Source organism: Triticum urartu, chromosome 5A (genome assembly GCF_056163025.1).
Source record: "Triticum urartu cultivar PI428250 chromosome 5A, HENAU_Tu73, whole genome shotgun sequence".
In the NCBI taxonomy this organism is placed as follows: domain Eukaryota; kingdom Viridiplantae; phylum Streptophyta; class Magnoliopsida; order Poales; family Poaceae; genus Triticum; species Triticum urartu.
In genome coordinates this window covers 17,840,044-17,859,349 of record NC_141877.1, presented here as the reverse complement: position 1 = coordinate 17,859,349, position 19,306 = coordinate 17,840,044, and the positions used below count along the sequence as shown (strand labels likewise).

General features: G+C 51.1%; 1 pseudogene; it reads right to left on the bottom strand.

Moving 5' to 3' along the window:
• Positions 1-7,278: 7,278 nt before the first annotated feature.
• LOC147967525 (uncharacterized) lies at positions 7,279-15,867 on the bottom strand (annotated as a pseudogene).
• Positions 15,868-19,306: the final 3,439 nt, after the last annotated feature.

The window sequence follows — 19,306 nt, the reverse complement described above, 5'->3', positions numbered from 1 at the left end:
ATTTGGACTTTGTTTGATACTCCAACGGTTAACCGAGGGACCGAAAAGACCTTGTGTGTGTTGCAGCCCAACACTCTTCCAATTTGGCCCAAAACCCACCAAAACCCTCTCCATCATCTAGAGCGTTCGATCACGATCGGGTGGCCGAAAACCGCACCTCGTTTGGACTCTCCTAGCTCCCTCTACCTATAAATATGTCATCTCCCCCAAAAATCTCGCGGTTGAAACCCTAAAAATTCTCTCTCGCCCGCCGGACATGTCCGTCCCGGGGCCGGACAGGATCCCGCCGCCGCGCCCAGCCACTCCCAGGCCGCCACCTGGCCTCAGCCGCCGCCTCTCCCGCGCGGGCCCGGGAGGCCCAGGTCCGGCCCCCCAGGCCCGGTGCGCCGCCGCCACCGCCCGAGGCTCTCGCCACCCCGCGCCGCGCTCGATCCCCGCCGCCCCGTCGTCGTCAACTGGTCGCCGCGCTGCCCTGCCGGAGCGCGCCACCGCCGCCATCCAACTCCGGCCATCACCGGCGACGGGCGCCGCGCCGCTCACCGACCCCGCCGGCCGCCTCACGCCTCCCGCGTTCCCAGGCCGCCGCCCCGCGCCGGGATCCGGCCGGATCCGGCGAGATCCGGCCCAGATCCGCCATCTCCGACGAGCTCCACCTCGAGCCGGCCACCGCCTCCCCTGTCTCCGGCGCCAACTCCGGCGAAGGTCCGGCTCCGCCTCGATCTGCGTGCACCCGGGTCCGAACCCTAGATCTGTTTTCGGAGTGGTAATTTCGCTAAGTACCCGAGATTCCCAATTTCATATGCCCATGTTCATCATGTCGTAACTTTGCATCTGTAACTCCGTTTTGCGCATGCAGCATATTAAAATGTTCGTCTCAGAGAGCACATCATTTCATATCATTGCATCATTTTCATTTGAGTTCTTTTTGATGCCCGAAATGCTGTTGGAAGAGTGCTATTTGAGTTTATTATCAGATCTGCTGCTCCAAATAGCTATTTGTCATTTTTGCCATGATTAATGTGTGCATGATATGCTCTTGAGCTCTACATGTGTTTTGTTATATGCTATGCCATCTTTCCAGAGGTGCTATCCATGGTTTTTTGTGATATGTGTGGTGACTAGCACAAGCTTGCAAAGTAGTGCATTCGTTAATGCTGATTTCAGGGACTTAGCAATTCCACTAAGTCCTTAATCTATATTTATCAATATGCCCTATGTTCTTGTTGTTTCCTAGTGATCCGTGCCTCTTTTGAGGATGATCAATAAGGATGTTTTGTTAACCTTGTGGTGCTCTATCTATCCATGTCTTTGTTTGCATTTATGGAGCACCCTAGCTTGAGTCAATCGAGCTCTACTTTTGCTATTTCGTGAATCTGGGCAGATTGTCTACTTGTTAGCGATTTTGTCGAGGATGTTGTTGTTGATCCGTGCATGCTATGTTGTTGTTCTTGCCATGTCTACCTTATATAATGTGTACTCTTGATGGGTGTATGTCTAGTTTGTCATGCCTTACTCTGTAGTGAGTGCATCGAGCTCGTAAACATGCCTAATTGATATCTGATTTGCATGCTCCAGTTTTTCTCTAAGTCTGTAATCTGATTATGTTTTTGCCATGTTTTCAATTGTATTTTCTGATCCCTTTTGGCTCAAGGTCATTAAGGGACTTTTGTTAAGCTCTTTGAGTAGCTCCATACCATGCCTTGCTTTGCCATGTTAAGTTCCTGTAGCATATAATTTTCTTGCTCCAAAGTGTGCTATCTGATCTGAAATTCCAGGCTAGTGTTAATTTCACCAAGTCTGAAATTTGTTTATCAATTGCATTTTTGCCATGCTTGTTTGAACCTGTTAATGGATGAATTGGCCGTAGCTCAGTGTTCATCTTTTGTCAAGCTTCACGAATGGATCCGTGCCGTGTATTTTGTTGCCATGTTTGAGTGTTGTAGAATATTTAACTTGTTGCATTTAGATGGCTACTTGCTGTTGATCGCAGACCGATGCCATATTTGTTTTGCTTGCCATTTCCAAACCGTGCATCCGTTTCCGGTGATCTTTATATCGATTTCAACCGAAATCACCTCACCTTTCCAGTGGCACTCTTGGATTTCCAAGTTGAGGCCAGGTTCTTTCATTCCCTTGCTAATCATGCATATGCATCGCATACCGCATCCCGCATATCATACCATGTTCATGTGTGGTTTGTTTACTATGTTGTGTGCTTCTTTCCGGTGTTTGCTTCTTCGGGTTGGTTCCGGTAACGTCGCGTTTGTGAGGACCCGTTTGTCTACGTTCGTTTGTCTTCTTCATGGACTCGTTCTTCTTCTTTGCGGGATTTCAGGCAAGATGACCATACCCTCGAAATCACTTCTATCTTTGCTTGCTAGTTGCTCGCTTTTTTGCTATGCCTATGCTGCGATACCTACCACTTGCTTATCATGCCTCCTATATTGTTGAACCAAGCCTCTAACCCACCTTGTCCTAGAAAACCGTTGTTTGGCTATGTTACCGCTTTGCTCAGCCCCTCTTATAGCGTTGTTAGTTGCAGGTGAAGATTGAAGTTTGTTCCTTGTTGGAACATGGAGATGTTGTTCCTTGTTGGAACATGTTTACTGGTTGGGATATCATAATATATCTTATTTAATTAATGCATCTATATACTTGGTAAAGGGTGGTAGGCTCGGCCTTATGCCTGGTGTTTTGTTCCACTCTTGCCGCCCTAGTTTCCGTCATATCGGTGTTATGTTCCCGGATTTTGCGTTCCTTACGCGGTTGGGTTATAATGGGAACCCCTTGACAGTTCACCTTGAATAAAACTCCTGCAGCAAGGCCCAACCTTGGTTTTACCATTTGCCACCTAGCCTTTTTCCCTTGGGAGTCACGCATCCCGAGGGTCATCTTTATTTTAAACCCCCGGGCCAGTGCTTGTCTAAGTGTCGGTCCAACCCAGAGCACCGTGCGGGGCCGTCCCTTGGCAACTTGGGTTACGTTGGCTCCCGTACGCTTAGCTTATCCGGTGTGCCCTGAGAACGAGATATGTGCAGCTCCTATCGGGATTTGTCGGCACAGCGGGTGGTCTTGCTGCACTTGTTTTACCATTGTCGAGGATGTCTTGTAACCGAGATTCCGAGTCTGATCGGGTCTTCCCGCTAGAAGGAATATCCTTCGTTGACCGTGAGAGCTTGTGATGGGCTAAGTTGGGACACCCCTGCAGGGATTTGAACTTTCAAAAGTCGTGCCCGAGGTTATGGGCAGATGGGAATTTGTTAACGTTCGATTGTAGAAAACCTGAAGTTGACCTTAATTAAAAATACATCAACCGCGTGTGTAACCGTGATGGTCTCTTTCCGGCGGAGTCCGGGAAGTGAACACGGTGTTGGAGTTATGCTTGACGTAGGTTGTTCTAGGATCACTTCTTGATCATACTTTTATCGACCGTGCTTTGCCTTCTCTTCTCGCTCCCATTTGCGTATGTTAGCCACCATATATGCTAGTCGCTTGCTGCAGCTCCACCTCATACCTTTACCTTACCCATAAGCTTAAATAGTCTTGATCGCGAGGGTGCAAGATTGCTGAGTCCCCATGGCTCACAGATTACTTCCAAAACCAGCTTGCAGGTGTCGATGAGCCCGTGCAGATGACGCAACCAAGCTCAAGGAGGAGCTCGAGGAAGATCTTGTCCTTTATGTTGTTTCGTTCTAGTTGATCAGTAGTGGAGCCCAGTTGGGGTCGATCGGGGATCTGTGTAGCATTTGGGGTAGTCTTCTTTTTATTTTGGTTCCGTAGTCGGACCTTGATGGTATTTGGTTGATGTAATGCTTTATTCATGTATTTGTGTGAAGTGGTGATTGTAAGCCGACTATGTATCTCTTTCCCTTATGTATTACATGGGTTCTGTGAAGATTACCTCACTTGCGACATTGCTTTCAATGCGATTATGCCTCTAAGTCGTGCTTCGACACGTGGGAGATATAGCCGCATCGAGGGCGTTGCACTCTAGGCCACGGCGCCGGTATTCCTCCTTCTTCTTCCTTTTGCGCTCGCGCTCCTCCATCTTTTTCCTCTCTTGCTCCGCGAGCCACCAGGGAGGCGGCGTCCCCCAGCCCGCCTCCTCCGCCGGAGGCGCCGGCATCTTGGAGAGTGCCTTTGCCCTCAGATCTTGCTCATGCTGGCGCTTGGCCGCCGGGATCGGAGGCGACATGGGTGGCTTCTCCACGCGGCGGGATCCCATCCTCACCGCGGTTGCGAACGAGCAGGTGAGTGGGGGGGGGGGGAGGGAGGGACGGAGCGGAGCAGACGACGAGCGAGATGCCCGAATCGCCGCACCTACGAGTGGGATGCGGAAAACCCTAGCGACAGATCTAGGGCACCCTTTGACAGCCATAGCCACCTATTAATAGGCGGAAGCGGCCGCGCATCCACCATCGCGTTGGGCCCGGGCCTCAACTCTTGCGGGCGTAAGGCCACCGGGCCAGGCTGACTAGGCCCAAGCGCTGAGGAGCGCTCCTGCGCCCCCACTGGCGAAGATGCGAACGGGTCGGCCAATGGGCCCCCCAGCCCACGCGCTGGCAGACTGGGCCAGTCCAATAGGCCCAGCAAGGGAACCAGCCCGGGCGACGACGGCACCGAAACCCTAGTCAGGGTCCGCTCCTTCCTGGTAGGAGCAGCCCCGCCGCCGACGCCGACCCCTGTCGACGCCGGCGAGCTCACCGAGCCCGAAGGCGGCGCAACCAACACCAGATCAAGGCGTCCCTCCTCCGGCAGGACACGCGAACGGCCCTCAGGGCCCGCATCCACGCCCCTTGGCGGTCGCCAGATCCGCGACGCTAGGCGGCGCCCGCCATGCCCACCAGGGGCGAACGCGCGCCGACGACCGGCCATGAGAGAGCCCCCCAGCTCCTCCGCACGGGCGACAAAGTCACCCACCGAGCACGCCATCGGCGGCCTCGGCGCAACACCATCACTCACCTGACTACTTACCTGAACGGACTCCTCCTCTTCATCGTCGGAGTCGCCACCCCCCACCCCCCAGCGCCCAGAACCTGCTTCCAGAGGGGGACGGGCCAGGGGGCCGCCCGCTGGGCGAGACGCACCACCGAGCATGCCCCACCGCAGGACGCACCGCCGTCCATCCCTCCGCTGTCGCCCGCGGAGTCGCCCCCCTGGTCGCCAGGTCGCACGGGAGCCGTTGGGTCACTCATCCTCTAATTTTTGATCAGTTCGTGAATCTATATGTTGGACTTAGTGGTTCAGTTGGCAAGTTCCAACAACTAACATAACTGAGGTCGCGAGTTCGTGTTGCTCCAGCATAACTTTTCCAGATTTTTTTTGCGTGCCTACTGTTCAATAGCTACAAATGGGCTTGTTTTTATATACTTTAAAATAATTCGAGCAATCAAAAAAATATTTACAGGATTTGAAAACAAAATGGAAATTTGAATTTCTTTTCATAGGTTTCAGATAAGGTTCACGAATTTAAGAAAAAACAGAAAATTTAAAATAAAAATATAAAGGAAAGAAAAGAAAAGGAAGAAAAAGGGAACAAGTGAACACAACGCAAGTGGTGTCCTGGTGGTTTGTTGATTCGATCGACAACAAGTGATTTTCTGTTCGAGCCACCACCGCGTGCTAATTTTTTTAAGGAAGAAAAACTAAAGCGGGCCGGTTCAGCGGGGAGAGGGTGTGCGCCTTTTGGAATTTTTGTTATCGAAAGAAAAATTAATCTAACGGGCCAGCCCAACAGACGAATCCCAGTTCAAACGATGTCAGGGTTTGATTTAGACCGGAATTGCATAATTTAGGGTGCAATCGACCAGGATTTTGACTTGGGGGTTCATTCCGCCCGACTTCTATAAGTTCAAGGTTTAAAATGAAATTTTTTTCCTTTCTCCTCTGCTGCTCTATCTAATGTTGAAACCACATCAAGCCACGTCACTGGCATGACCAGAAGCATTGTATTAAACACGCAATACTCAAATTCATCAGGAGGAAACTCAGAATACATAACATGCACCTATACGCGTGTGCGTACATGGAGAAAACCACGAGCAGTTACCCATATGACGACACATCAATCACCTCACAACAACAAGTAGCTGGTCCAAAAGATTCACTCAATTACTTAGTAAGGGCAACTCCAACCGGCTGACCCAAATGGACACACAACATGTGGCTTTTCGTTCGTTGGGTTGGCCAGGCGGACACCAGCATCTGGCATTGTGTGCCGGGCTGTAGGTGCACTCAACAAGGCAGACACATTTCAACATTTTTAAATTTAAAATACTTCACATTGCCACCAAAAATCCCGGTTTACAATAATTGAAATTTAAAAAATTTATCAAAAAAATTGGAATTAAAATATACATAAATAAAACCCTAGATCAAGTTGTGGCCGTCGCCCCCGTCAATCATCTGGTTGAATGTTCATCCGGTTTGTGCTTTCATTGTGTTATCAAGTCTGCCAACTACGTTCCTGCAGTCATTTACCAGCCATTAGCAATTTCCCGATTCCTCCATAACTACGAGAAAATGATTATGTTGTTCTGCACTAGAATATGTATCGTTGTTACATAAGTGGAATTCTAGCATTCCCTCCTTTCGTCTATGAGAACGTGTCCGAGGGAGGCAGGAAGTGACACTAGCTCACTTGTTTTAACGTATTCTCTTTCAAGAGCAGGCACGAATGTAATCCGGTTGGATTCATAACTGAGAAGAGCAGTCCATCAAGTTCCAATCGATCTGATTGAACATCATCCTCGTTTGTGGAAGCCTCATCTCCTACTACATGGCGTCCTTGGCGCCACAGACAATGTTTCTTGTAGTGAAATGATGCCTCAGGGCCCTCTGCATCTTGTGTTCAGAAGGTTGGATGCCGTTGTAAACTTCCCAATGTCTTCCATGTCTACAAGTAATCAAACAACGGCAAGGCGAATGGAAATATACTTTTTTTTGCGGGGAGGCGAATGGAAATATACAAGAAAGTGTTCAGAGCTAAAAGCATATACTAAAAATAATAGAGGAGGAAAAACTACAAAGCAATTGGCAGTATAGAACGAAATGCTTTGGATGATGACATAGACCAACAATACCATAGGAGGAACTTGATATATAAGGGGAAATGATCCGGGTCCTCAGCCTTCATGATGAAATAAGTAAGGTAGATGGCAAGGACTCAGTTAGATGTATATACAAGGGTACTGAATCGGACACAGAGCAAACTCAATCAAGCAATAGTTCCCAGGTTTAATACTTCGAGGTACAATAACAACAAAAACAGCACCAAGCAGCTGCTGCTTATTTGACGTTCTGCCACAAGCTCATGGTTACTTAAAGCCTCGTTTTGGTAGCTCTGGTTTACATCAATCCTCGCATCGATCATCACGCAGTCGGCCAGTTACAGATTCATGGCAGGAACTCACATCCAATGCCTAGTTTACATGTATATTAAGACCACCTCTTACTCGGTAGTTTTGATATGGTTAGGTCCGTATCATTGAATCCATCCATAACAGCCTTCGCGGAGTGAAATTCTGCTCTCACGGTTAGGCTGGGAGGTGCAAACAGAAGTAAGACAACAAGCAACATTTTTTTTTCGAAAAGGAAGACAACAAGCAACATAGAACGTGGTATATACCAACGATGAAATAAGTTACCTGTTTTAGACAACTATGCACGGCATGCCAATGCGCTCAACTGCGATGATGCTGCGCTAGCTACCCGCAACAAGGATGCAGTTTTGCACATTGCATCCTACATATTTCAGCCCAAGTTCGTAGCGTGGCTATTATCTTCTCGGAACTGAGAGTCGTGATTGAACAGTCAATTCCAGGCATATTACTCGAGTGCAAGAAAATAATGCTTAATCCGCAGATAGTAACCTTTTGGACGTTGTGTTCATGTGGGCGCTGAGTTTTAGAAGTAATGCAACCTCTTTTGCTATCCTCTGCTTCTCCGCAGAAGGTGCCACGACCCAGCATGTGGAAATAAGTTTGGACGACAATAGCACTATTAATTATGAACAAGAATGCAATTGCTCTAATTAGTAATGCTCACCAGCCTTTTGTTCATCCAAACTGGGGGCAACTTTTTCACCAAGACCAAGCTGTTGGCCAATAAGCCACGGTGTGCACGGCCTGCGTGTGCGCGGGCGTGAGCCAGTCTAGCCGGGCACGGTCGGTGGCCGCGTCGGGTCCGTGGCGTGTGCGTGCGTGTGTAGCACGGGGTGTGGTATGTGCCAAACAAAGTCCGAGTTGCAGAAAATAGAAGAGGTCGTGCATGCGGCCAAGGCGCCGTTCGTCGGCGTGGCGCCGTTTGTGCGGCAAGGCGTTTGTGTGCCGGAAAAATAGTATGATCATTCTTCCACCTTCGTCTGAGCGAGCGAGTGAGAGAGAGAGAGAGAGAGGGAGAGTTGGTCCTGGGTCTTCCAAACATTTGGTATCAGAGCAAGGTTGTGGGGGTGATCGCCGGCGGCCATGGCGCTTGTCCCGCATGGCACTAGCATCGGTGGCGCGCTGTCGTTGCCGGTCCCGCCATTGACGCCGGTGAACTACGCCTCCTAGGCGATAACGTGGAGGCAATCCTTGATGACCAGGGGCTGTGGGGCGTGGTTGCGCTGGCATAGGGCGTGGCGATCGACGCCGGCAAGAGCAAGACGGCATGGACGATGCTGCTGGGCACGCTGTCAGAGGAGTTGTTGATGCTGGTGGCGATGAAGCCCATGGCGAAGGAGGTATGAGACTCCCTCAAGGTGTGTTTCTTCGGCTCCAATCGGGTGAAGGCTACACGGCTGGTGATGCTGCGCGACGAGTTCAATCGCCTGCGGATGGACAACGGCGACGAGATGGATGCGTACGCCGGCATGGTCAGCTGCATGGCGGCGAGGTACGCCGAGCTCGGGGCAACACTCGACGAAGCGACGATGGTCAAGAAACTCCTCGACACCGTGCCGGACTAGCTGTGCGCCGTGGTGGCCTGCATCGAGCAGTTTTGCGATGTCGAGGAAATGCCGTTCGAGGAGCGGACATGGCGGCGTACCCAGAGCAGCGGCGGACACGACGACAACCAACAGCTACTCATTGCAGCGCAGTGGGCGGCGCGACGACGATAGCAAGGTGCAGGCAGCTTCGACGACGACAATGACGACGGTGGCAACATGGCGTCAGGAGGTGGAGGGTAGCCCCGTGGCCACTGCTACAACTGCGGGCAGCACGGCCATTTCTGGCGCGACTGCACAAAGACAAGGAAGCAGGAGGCGGCGGAGCGAGCTCTCCTGGCGGACGTCGCGGGGCCGGCTCTCCTCTAGGCCATGGCTCAGGGGTTGAGTGTTGGCCAATAAGCCACGGTGTGCACGGCGTGCGTGTGTGCGGGCGCGAGCCAGGCACAGTCGATGGCCGCGTTGGGTCCGTGGCGTGTGCGTGTGTGTGTAACATGTGGAGGTGGTATGTGCCCATCGTAGTTCGAGTTGCAGAAAATAGAAGAGGCCGTGCGTGCGGCCAAGGCGTCGTTCTCGGCGTGGCGCAGTTTGTGCAGCAAGGCGTTCGTCCGTCGGAAAACTAGTGTGCTCCTTCTTCCATCTTCGTCTGAGCGAGTGAGTGAGTGAGAGAAAGAGAGAGAGAGCTGGTCCGGGGTTTGTCCCAACACAAGCTACCCATAAAGGCTTCTTTCAAGCTCCTCTTTTCCAGCAATGTTTATTTTTTTACGTTCTATCAGGCCTAACTTTTCAACTATTGATCTGCAGTGAGAAAAGATATCTACATACAATGTTTACTGGATGTCATTACCATGATCACAGTTCCATGCTTATTTTGTGACAAAATGCAAGCATTGACATGGCTGCCAAACCTTGAAGTCTTCTCTCCATTTCTGCCATATGTTGCCAATATGGCTACGGGCACAACCTCAGTAAGGGCATCATCGATGAACCTTCGTATGAATTTCATACGCAATATCAGACATCAGGTAACTAAATTTCCAGGATAGTCATTCATAGAGGAAATAGAGAGCACATAAAAAATGAATATATAAGATAGTAACAGGGACATAAATTATTTATTGACAGCATGATGAATGTGTTAGAACATGCAGAAACTTGTAATTATATGTGTTATGATATGACTACAATCACTTATTATCAAAGTTCAAAATGGAGCCACCAAACCAAGCATTCACTTAGGCGTGCCTACGCATGAGGCGCTGCCATAATGCCTCGCTTCAGGCCTGTAGAACTAAGATTAGGCATGCTGAAAGATCGTGGATGTCGCCTAGAGGGGGGGGGGTGAATAGGCGTTTTAAAAATTACGGTTTAGGCTTGAACAAATGCGGAATAAACCTAGCGGTTAATTTGCCAAGCACAAAACCTAAAACAACTAGGCTCACCTATGTGCACCAACAACTTATGCTAAGAAAGATAAGCAACCATGTGATAGCAAGATATATGACAAGAAACAATATGGCTATCATAAAGTAAAGTGCATAAGTAAAGGGCTCGGGTAAGAGATAATTGAGGCACGAGGAGACGACGATGTATCCCGAAGTTCACACCCTTGCGGATGCTAATCTCCGTTTGGAGCGGTGTGGAGGCACAATGCTCCCCAAGAAGCCACTAGGGCCACCGTAATCTCCTCACGCTCTCGCACAATGCAAGATGCCGTGATTCCACTAAGGGACCCTTGAGGGTGGTCACCGAACCCATACAAATGGCAACCCTTGGGGGCTGTCAACGAACCTGTACACTTTGGCAACCCTTGGGGGCGGTCACCGGAATCCGTCAAATTGCTCGGGGCAATCTCCACAACCTAATTGGAGACCCCGACGCTTGCCCGGAGCTTTAGACTGCAATGATCGAGCTCCGAACACCACCAACCGTCTAGGGCACCCAAGCACCCAAGAGGAACAAGCTCAAGGGTACCAAGCACCCAAGAGTAATAAGCTTCTCAACTTGTAACTTCCACGTATCACCGTGGATAACTTAAACCGATGCACCAAATGCAATGGCAAGGGCACACGGAGTGCCCAAGTCCTCTCTCAAATCCCACCGAAACAACTAGTGCTAGGGAAGAAAATGAGATGAAGAACAAGAAAGAAAACACAAAGCACTCCAAGATCTAGATCCAAGGGGTTCCCCTCACATATAGGAGAAAGTGATTGGTGGAAATGTGGATCTAGATCTCCTCTCTCTTTTCCCTCAAAAACTAGCAAGAATCCATGCAGGGATTGAGAGTTAGCAAGCTCAAAGAAGGTCAACAATGGCGGAAGAACACGAGCTCTAAGGATAAGGTTCATTGGGGAAGAAGTCCCCCTTTTATAGGAGGGGGAAAATCCAACCGTTATGTGCTCAGCCCGCACACGAGCGGTACTACCGCTCAGGTGGAAGAAATAGGGATAAGGAGCAACAAAACATGAACCTTGGGGCGGTAGTACCGCAGGAGACAGCGGTACTACCGCTGGGTTAAGCGGTACTACCGCTCCCTTCGGCGGTACTGCCGCGCAGAACGAAGGGTAAAGGGAAAAAGGGTTACCACTAGTGCATGAAGAAGCGAGGTGACCTTTTTCACGACATAGGTAGCAACGTCTACTCTTCACTTTCTTCTCACTTGATTTCTCAACTTGAGAAGCATTAGCTTGAGTCTTCTTGGGAAGATGCCTTTCTTCAACTTGAGGTTGAGCATGAGAATGCACTTGTATCCGCTTCCCTTGTTGCTTGTCACTAATGGCCTTCTTCTTCAAAGGGCAAGATCTAACATGATGACCTTCAATTTTGCACTTGAAGCAAATGATCTTGGCCGAATTCTTGACTTGTTTTGGCCCTTCTTTTTGTTCACCTTGGACTTCTTCTTCTTGTTGGAGTTGAATCCAAGTCCACCTTTGTCATTGGGGGATTTTTGCACACTCAAGATATTTTTGAGTGTGAATTTCCCTTCATGACTCTTTTCCAAGTCTTTCTTCAAAGAAGTGACTTGGGCCTTGAGCTCTTTGATTTCCTCTACATGGTTAGTCTCAACACAAGTACTAGAGGAAGTATAAGCTTCAACGTTAGAGCAACAAGGCAAGGAAAGCAATTCATCACAAGATGTACCAATGTTATACATGGATGAATTGCAAGGACTAGCACAAGGCAATATAGCATTTTGACCAAAAGTAGTGCTAGTATCCACATGAGGCTCACTAGATGTTACCTTAGCAAGCATGGCCTCATGAGCTATCTTTAGCACATTATGGGATACTAGAAGATCATCATGAGAGCTTGTGAGCTTTACATGATTTTCTTCCAATATCCCATAGTTGCTAGATAGCAACTCAAGTTGAGCCCTTAGCTCAATATTCTCCTTTAATATGGATGCTTCACAAGAGATAGAGTTAGTAGCACAAGCATCATCATTAGCAACAAGAGGAGAAGACAACTTGGCAAGCTCTTCTGAATATGAAGCTTTAAGTTGAGCATGAGACTCGGTGAGTTTGATGAGCTCACTCTTAATGACCCTTGAGCCATTTTTGAGGTGCTCAAAGTCCTCAAGGATTTTAGCATGCGCAACTTCAAGCTCCTCATTTTTAGTTTCAAAATCATTGGCCACCTCAAGAGCTCTATCACGAGATTCCCTCACTATAGATAATTCTAGAGCAAAAGTCTCCTCAAGAGATTCCTTGGTGGTTTGTTCAAGTTCAAGAGCTTGAGAGAGGTCTGCAATCTCATTTGCGTAATCACGCTCATGAGCTTCCATTTTATCAATGGTGACCTCATGCTCCTCTAGATGAGATTCCAACTCCTCAATGTATTTCTTGCCTTCAATGGAAATAGACATGATTTCCATGAAGTTGGAACGAGCAAGTTTATTTTTGTGAAGAGCTTTAAAAATCATTTCCCCCTTAGTTTTTAAGGAGGCAACATTATCATTCTCTTCATCATAATCAACATCATCATCACTCTTGCCATCATCACAAGATATATTGGGATTAAAAGTGGGAGATACCTTTGAAGCCTTGGCCATAAGGCAAAATGCAATAGATGATGATGAAGGATCCGTTGAAGCACCATTCAAGACCACATCTTGTTCCATGGGGTGTTGGGTTTCCTCTACATTGTTAGCACAACAATTCGAGGACATATATGCATTTTTATCATGGCAATAAGACATAGTAAACATATCATCCTGGGATTTAGTCAAGCAATTTCTACATGATATGCGAAGACTATCAACACAAGCATGTGAAACATTTGGAGTGCTCGAAGTGTGAAAGCCCAAAGAAGGAGCATTGCAATAAGATAGTGATGAAGGATCATCCACAATAAACATACTATCAACATTGCAATGACCAACACTACTCACCATATCATTACCTTGTGGCAAGCCACATGTAGGTGAAGTAGAAGAAGTTGAGAAGACTATACGGCCAGATGTGGAGGGGGAACAATCATCCCCACAAAACTTGGACACGCCATATTTATCTTGAAGCTTTGTCCACAACTCATGAGCATCCCGGAACGGCATGAGTTGAAATATAACTACATTGCTCAAAGCATCGAAAAGCATATTAGAAGCTTGAGCATTGAGATAAGAGTTTTTCTCATCCTCTAAAGATAATCTTTGGGGATCCTTCGGAGGAGAAAAACCCATATCTACAATTCGCTCTAAATTTGGGTCCATGACCCTAAAGAGATTAAGCATGCGAATTACCCAAACATCAAAATTTGTGCCATCGAAACTAAGAGTATCAGAGAATCCTAATCCCCTAGTCGACATCCTTACTCTCTAGGCGGTCAAGCCCTATAAAGAGAGACGAGGCTCTGATACCAATTGAAAGATCATGGATGTCGCCTAGAGGGGGGGGGGTGAATAGGCATTTTAAAAATTACGGTTTAGGCTTGAACAAATGCGGAATAAACCTAGCGGTTAATTTGCCAAGCACAAAACCTAAAACAACTAGGCTCACCTATGTGCACCAACAACTTATGCTAAGAAAGATAAGCAACTATGTGATAGAAAGATATATGACAAGAAACAATATGCCTATCACAAAGTAAAGTGCATAAGTAAAGGGCTCGGGTAGGAGATAACCGAGGCACGAGGAGACGACGATGTATCCCGAAGTTCACACCCTTGCGGATGCTAATCTCCGTTTGGAGCGGTGTGGAGGCACAATGCTCCCCAAGAAGCCACTAGGGCCACCGTAATCTCCTCACGCTCTCGCACAATGCAAGATGCCGTGATTCCACTAAGGGACCCTTGAGGGCGGTCACCGAACCCGTACAAATGGCAACCCTTGGGGGCGGTCACCGAACCCGTACACTTTGGCAACCCTTGGGGGCGGTCACCGGAACCCGTCAAATTGCTCGGGGCAATCTCCACAACCTAATTGGAGACCCCGACGCTTGCCCGGAGCTTTAGACCACAATGATCGAGCTCCGAACACCACCAACCGTCTAGGGCACCCAAGCACCCAAGAGGAATAAGCTCAAGGGTACCAAGCACCCGAGTAATAAGCTTCTCAACTTGTAACTTCCACGTATCACCGTGGAGAACTCAAACCGATGCACCAAATGCAATGGCAAGGGCACACGGAGTGCCCAAGTCCTTCTCTCTCAAATCCCACCGAAGCAACTAATGGTAGGGAAGAAAATGAGAGGAAGAACAAGAAAGAGAACACAAAGAACTCCAAGATCTAGATCCAAGGGGTTCCCCTCACATAGAGGAGAAAGTGATTGGTGGAAATGTGGATCTAGATCTCCTCTCTCTTTTCCCTCAAAAACTAGTAAGAATCCATGGAGGGATTGAGAGTTAGCAAGCTCAAATAAGGTCAACAATGGGGGAAGAACACGAGCTCTAAGGATAAGGTTCATTCGGAAGAAGACCCCCTTTTATAGGAGGGGGAAAATCCAACCGTTATGTGCTCAGCCCGCACACGAGCGGTACTACCGCTCCACGAGCGGTACTACCGCTCAGGTGGAAGAAACAGGGAAAAGGAGCAACAAAACATGAACCTTGGGGCGGTAGTACCGCAGGAGATAGCGGTACTACCGCTGGGTTAAGCGGTACTACCGCTCCCTTCGGCGGTACTGCTGCGCAGAACGAAGGGTAAAGGGAAAGAGGAAACCGGGCGGTACTACTGCGGAGGAAGGGCGGTACTGCCGCTAAGGAGCGGTACTGCCGCACAACTGCCGCAGCGAGGTACCGCACAATCCGACATAGAAAAAGACCCCTCAAATCGACGCGGTAGGGACCTGGTAAGCCAGCGGTAGTACTGCCGCGGAGTCACCGCCGGTACTACCGCTGCGGAGCGGTACTGCCGCTTGTGACCCCTCAGCGGTACTACCGCTGGGTACCACGGTACTACCGCCGGGACCCTGACAAAAACCACACTCAAGAAAACAAGAACTGCCATAACTTTTGCATATGAGCTCCGAATTGAGAAAACTCAAGCTTGTTGGAAACAAGACGACGAGTAGCATCAAAACAGCGACTCCCAAGGATCGCCTGGTCAATCTCCTAGGGAAGGAAAGCGAGTCCCATGCCTTCATTCTCCTCGTCCGTAACCCGCAGCGCGGGATCCCAAACATCCGACCTCAGCCGAGCCCGACTCCTCCCTGTAGCCCATCAACTGGATGTAGAAGTCATAGATGTCGCGGACGATGTCCCGTTGACGCAAAAGGAGCCCTTGCTCAGATTGCAGTCTCAGGATGGCGCATTTACGGCGCCGGCCGTTAGCATAGGCATGAAAATATTTTGTGTTCGCGTCCCCCTTGAGCGTCCACTTGATTCCACCGCGCCTACGCCAGTACTCCTCCTCCGAGCGTAGGAGGGCCTCAACTTGGGCTTCTACAGCGTAGCGCTGAGCCCAGTCTTGCTCCGAGAAGACCTGTGAGTCCGCAGCAGCGTCCATGCGGGCGAGGTCCGCGACCAAACGCGCTCGGAGCAACTTATCCTCATGGCCATGGTTGGCCCCCAGCCTATGAGAGGATTAGGGGGACGTGGTCCGACCCGATCCTCGTTTCAGCGTGTAGGGAGCACAAGGGAAATAGCATTTCCCACTCCGCGGACATGAAAACTCGGTCAAGCACTGACCGAACCGGCGTAAGCTGCTTGTTGGTCCAAGTGTACCGAGCGCCCACGCGGGCTACTTCCCTAAGGGCCATTGATGATATCGCGTTATTAAACATGGACACCCTTGTCCAGTTAATAATCCCGTTGTTCTTATCCGCTCCCGAACGGATTAAGTTGAAATCCCCACCGACTATCAGTGGCAAGTTACGCACACCCAAGGCCGCGACCTTCTCCTGTAGTTCCCCCAAGAACTCATGCGAGTGCGAGTGGTCGGCCGGGCCATAAACCACAATGACCTCCCACTCGCGGAGGGTCGCGCGATGGCGGACGTGTGCCGACACAAAGAAATGACCGGCGTCCCTAGCCACCACCTCACAGCAAACATGGCTGATGCCAAGAAGCAGACCCCCCGAGTGGCCCACCGCAGGCACCTAGTGCCACGCAAAGCGTTCGAGCGGATTGATGGCTAGCAGGTCTTGGTGAGAGAATTCGGCCTTGATGGTTTCCTGCAAGCCAACTACGTCGATATCCTCAACGCGAATGAATTCTTTTAGCTGGGTCCGCCTCCCAACGTGGCCGAAGCCTCGGATGTTCCAGAAGATGAAACGCATTTAAATTATGCGATTGCGGAGGCGGATACCGCGAGCGGTAACTGCTTTGGCCACTCGTCGTGTCTTGACAGGACCACGAGCTGAGGGGGACGGCGCAGCCCCTGCTGCTGTGTCCACCCGATCGGGCCGCGCATCAGGCAACAGAGAAGCCCCTGCTTCTTCTGCTACTGGCGCAACGCGGGCCGCCGCTGCCTGGGCGAGCGCGGCCTGCGCGATTTCCTTAGAGCGGATGAGAGACAAGAGCTCTCGAGCCTCACCCTCATCAGACAAATCAACCCCACTATCCGCTAAAATACCCCCTAGACGCTCATCCGAATAATCATCAAAAATCGTAAAACGCGGTAGGGGGTTACCTTCGGTCTCCATGTTCTTCTGGGCCACCAAGAGTTGAGCGCGCTGAAGAGCAGGAAGGTTGCCCTTGGCGCCCTTCGAATGAGAACTTGCCCGCTCCTACGCCACTGGGGTCGCCACCACCGCGTTGGAGCGCTTGGCCGTGGAGATGGGCACCGCCTTGGTCACCTCCGCCCGAAGCGCGTCGGAGGGAGGAGGGGGGGCCGCCGGCGAGGGCCCGCCAACCGGACCCCCAGGAGAAGCCAACGCCATCACCACCGGCCGGAGCAGGGCAGCCGTGCCCGCACAGACCGAGGGTGGGCTCGCTGGCGGCACCGGGGGAGTCTTGCGGCCCGCCATCTTCTTGTGAAGCCGCACCCCGCCGCTACCCAGGCCGCACGCAAAGATGGGGGAACGCGACACAAGAGCGCGCAGCCCACCCACATCCGCAGCCACCGGGGAGACGAGCATGGAGCGGCCCTCCGAATCACACGAAGCCGATATGCCCTTGTCGAGGTCGAGGCCGAGGGACATGTTGGAGCCATATTGATTGAATCCCGTCTCGTTGCTGCCCACGACCACTTGGCGCTCCTCCAGATCCTTCGCGGCCCCCGCAGCCGGGGCCATGGCCTCGGAAGCCTTGTCCTTGAGGCCCAGCTTGTCCCAAGTCGCGGTGTCGATGGAGTCATCACCCATGCTCGCATCCTTGTCCTTGTCCTTGTCCATGTCATCCGGCCCCTTGTCCGTGCTTGCAGGGGGAGGGGGAGGGGGGGACCACCCTGCATGCCACCCGCCTCGGCCTCCAGCCGAAAGGTGAAACCCTCGCTGTTGAACCATACTTGGACGTACCCTTTGAGCTTGGCCGGGGAGCAACACGCAAAGCGCATCCGCACAGGACCCGGCCCCGCCAACGACGCCTTGTCCACCTCCATCGGGCGTCCAATCATCACGGTCCCTTCCATGAGACGATCCACGCGGCGGTGCTTGGGCGGCACACCCCAGAGCTTGACCCACACATCTTGCATGATTTCGGCCTTGGGCTCCTCCTGCAGCGCTTCCTTGATCTCCGCCATGATGTCATTGAGGGAAAGGTAGAGTTTTCCGCTTCGCGTCGCCATTCGCAGCATGGCCTTGTTGGGGAAGACGACGGAGAACAGGTCGTCCCCGACGGCCGTCACCTGCCAGTCCCATTCCCCCTCGAACAGGTGAGGGAGCTCCGCCTCCAAGATGGGAATGGACAGCTTGCCGGGCGCCGCTGAGATGAACACCGCGTCCGCCACCACCGGGGCACGGACCTCCTCACCCTCCGTCTCCACGTAGGGAAGGCAGAAGAAGCCCTCGCCGGGGATGGCGTTGCCCATGATCTGCAGCAGCAAAGGCCGCCCGCGCGTGGGGCAGTGCACCGACGCGTGCCCCTCCTCGTGGAAGACGACGCACAGGGGCTTGAAGTGGCACATGTTCTGGTAGTGGCCCACTCGACCACATTTGAAGCACTCCGGCCCGTCGGATTCCTCCACTGGGATCGGGGCATCGGCCGAAGCCTTCGACGTCGATGGCCCAGCCGCCAGCGGCGACAGCGCCGAGCTGACCCCCATCTGCTTCTGTTTCTTGGCGAGTGGATCCCCAGCCCTCTCGCCGCTCGAAGGAAGGAGGGATTCCTTCCTCTTGAGCTCTTTCTTCTGCTCTATGTAACGCCCCGAGACCGATGTGCCAGGTGTCCTCCAGTTTTTCGTTGTTGTTGCCTTGTCATTGCTTGCGTGTCATGCATTGCATATCATGTCATCATGTGCATTTCATTTGCATACATGTTCATCTCATGCATCCAAGCATTTTCTCCGTTGTCCGTTTTGCAATCCGGCGCTCCTATGTCACCCGGTGTCCCTTTCTACCTCTTTTCGTGTGTGGGTGTTAAACATTTTCGGATTGGACCGAGACTTGCCAAGCGGCCTTGGTTTACTACCGGTAGACCGCCTGTCAAGTTTCGTACCATTTGAACTTCGTTTGATACTCCAACGGTTAACCGAGGGACCGAAAAGACCTCGTGTGTGTTGCAGCCCAACACTCTTCCAATTTGGCCCAAAACCCACCAAAACCCTCTCCATCATCTAGAGCGTTCGATCACGATCGCGTGGCCGAAAACCGCACCTCGTTTGGACTCTCCTAGCTCCCTCTACCTATAAATATGTCATCTCCCCCAAAAATCTCGCGGTTGAAACCCTAAAAATTCTCTCTCGCCCGCCGGACATGTCCGTCCCGGGGCTGGACAGGATCCCGCCGCCGCGCCCAGCCACTCCCAGGCCGCCACCTGGCCTCAGCCGCCGCCTCTTCCGCATGGGC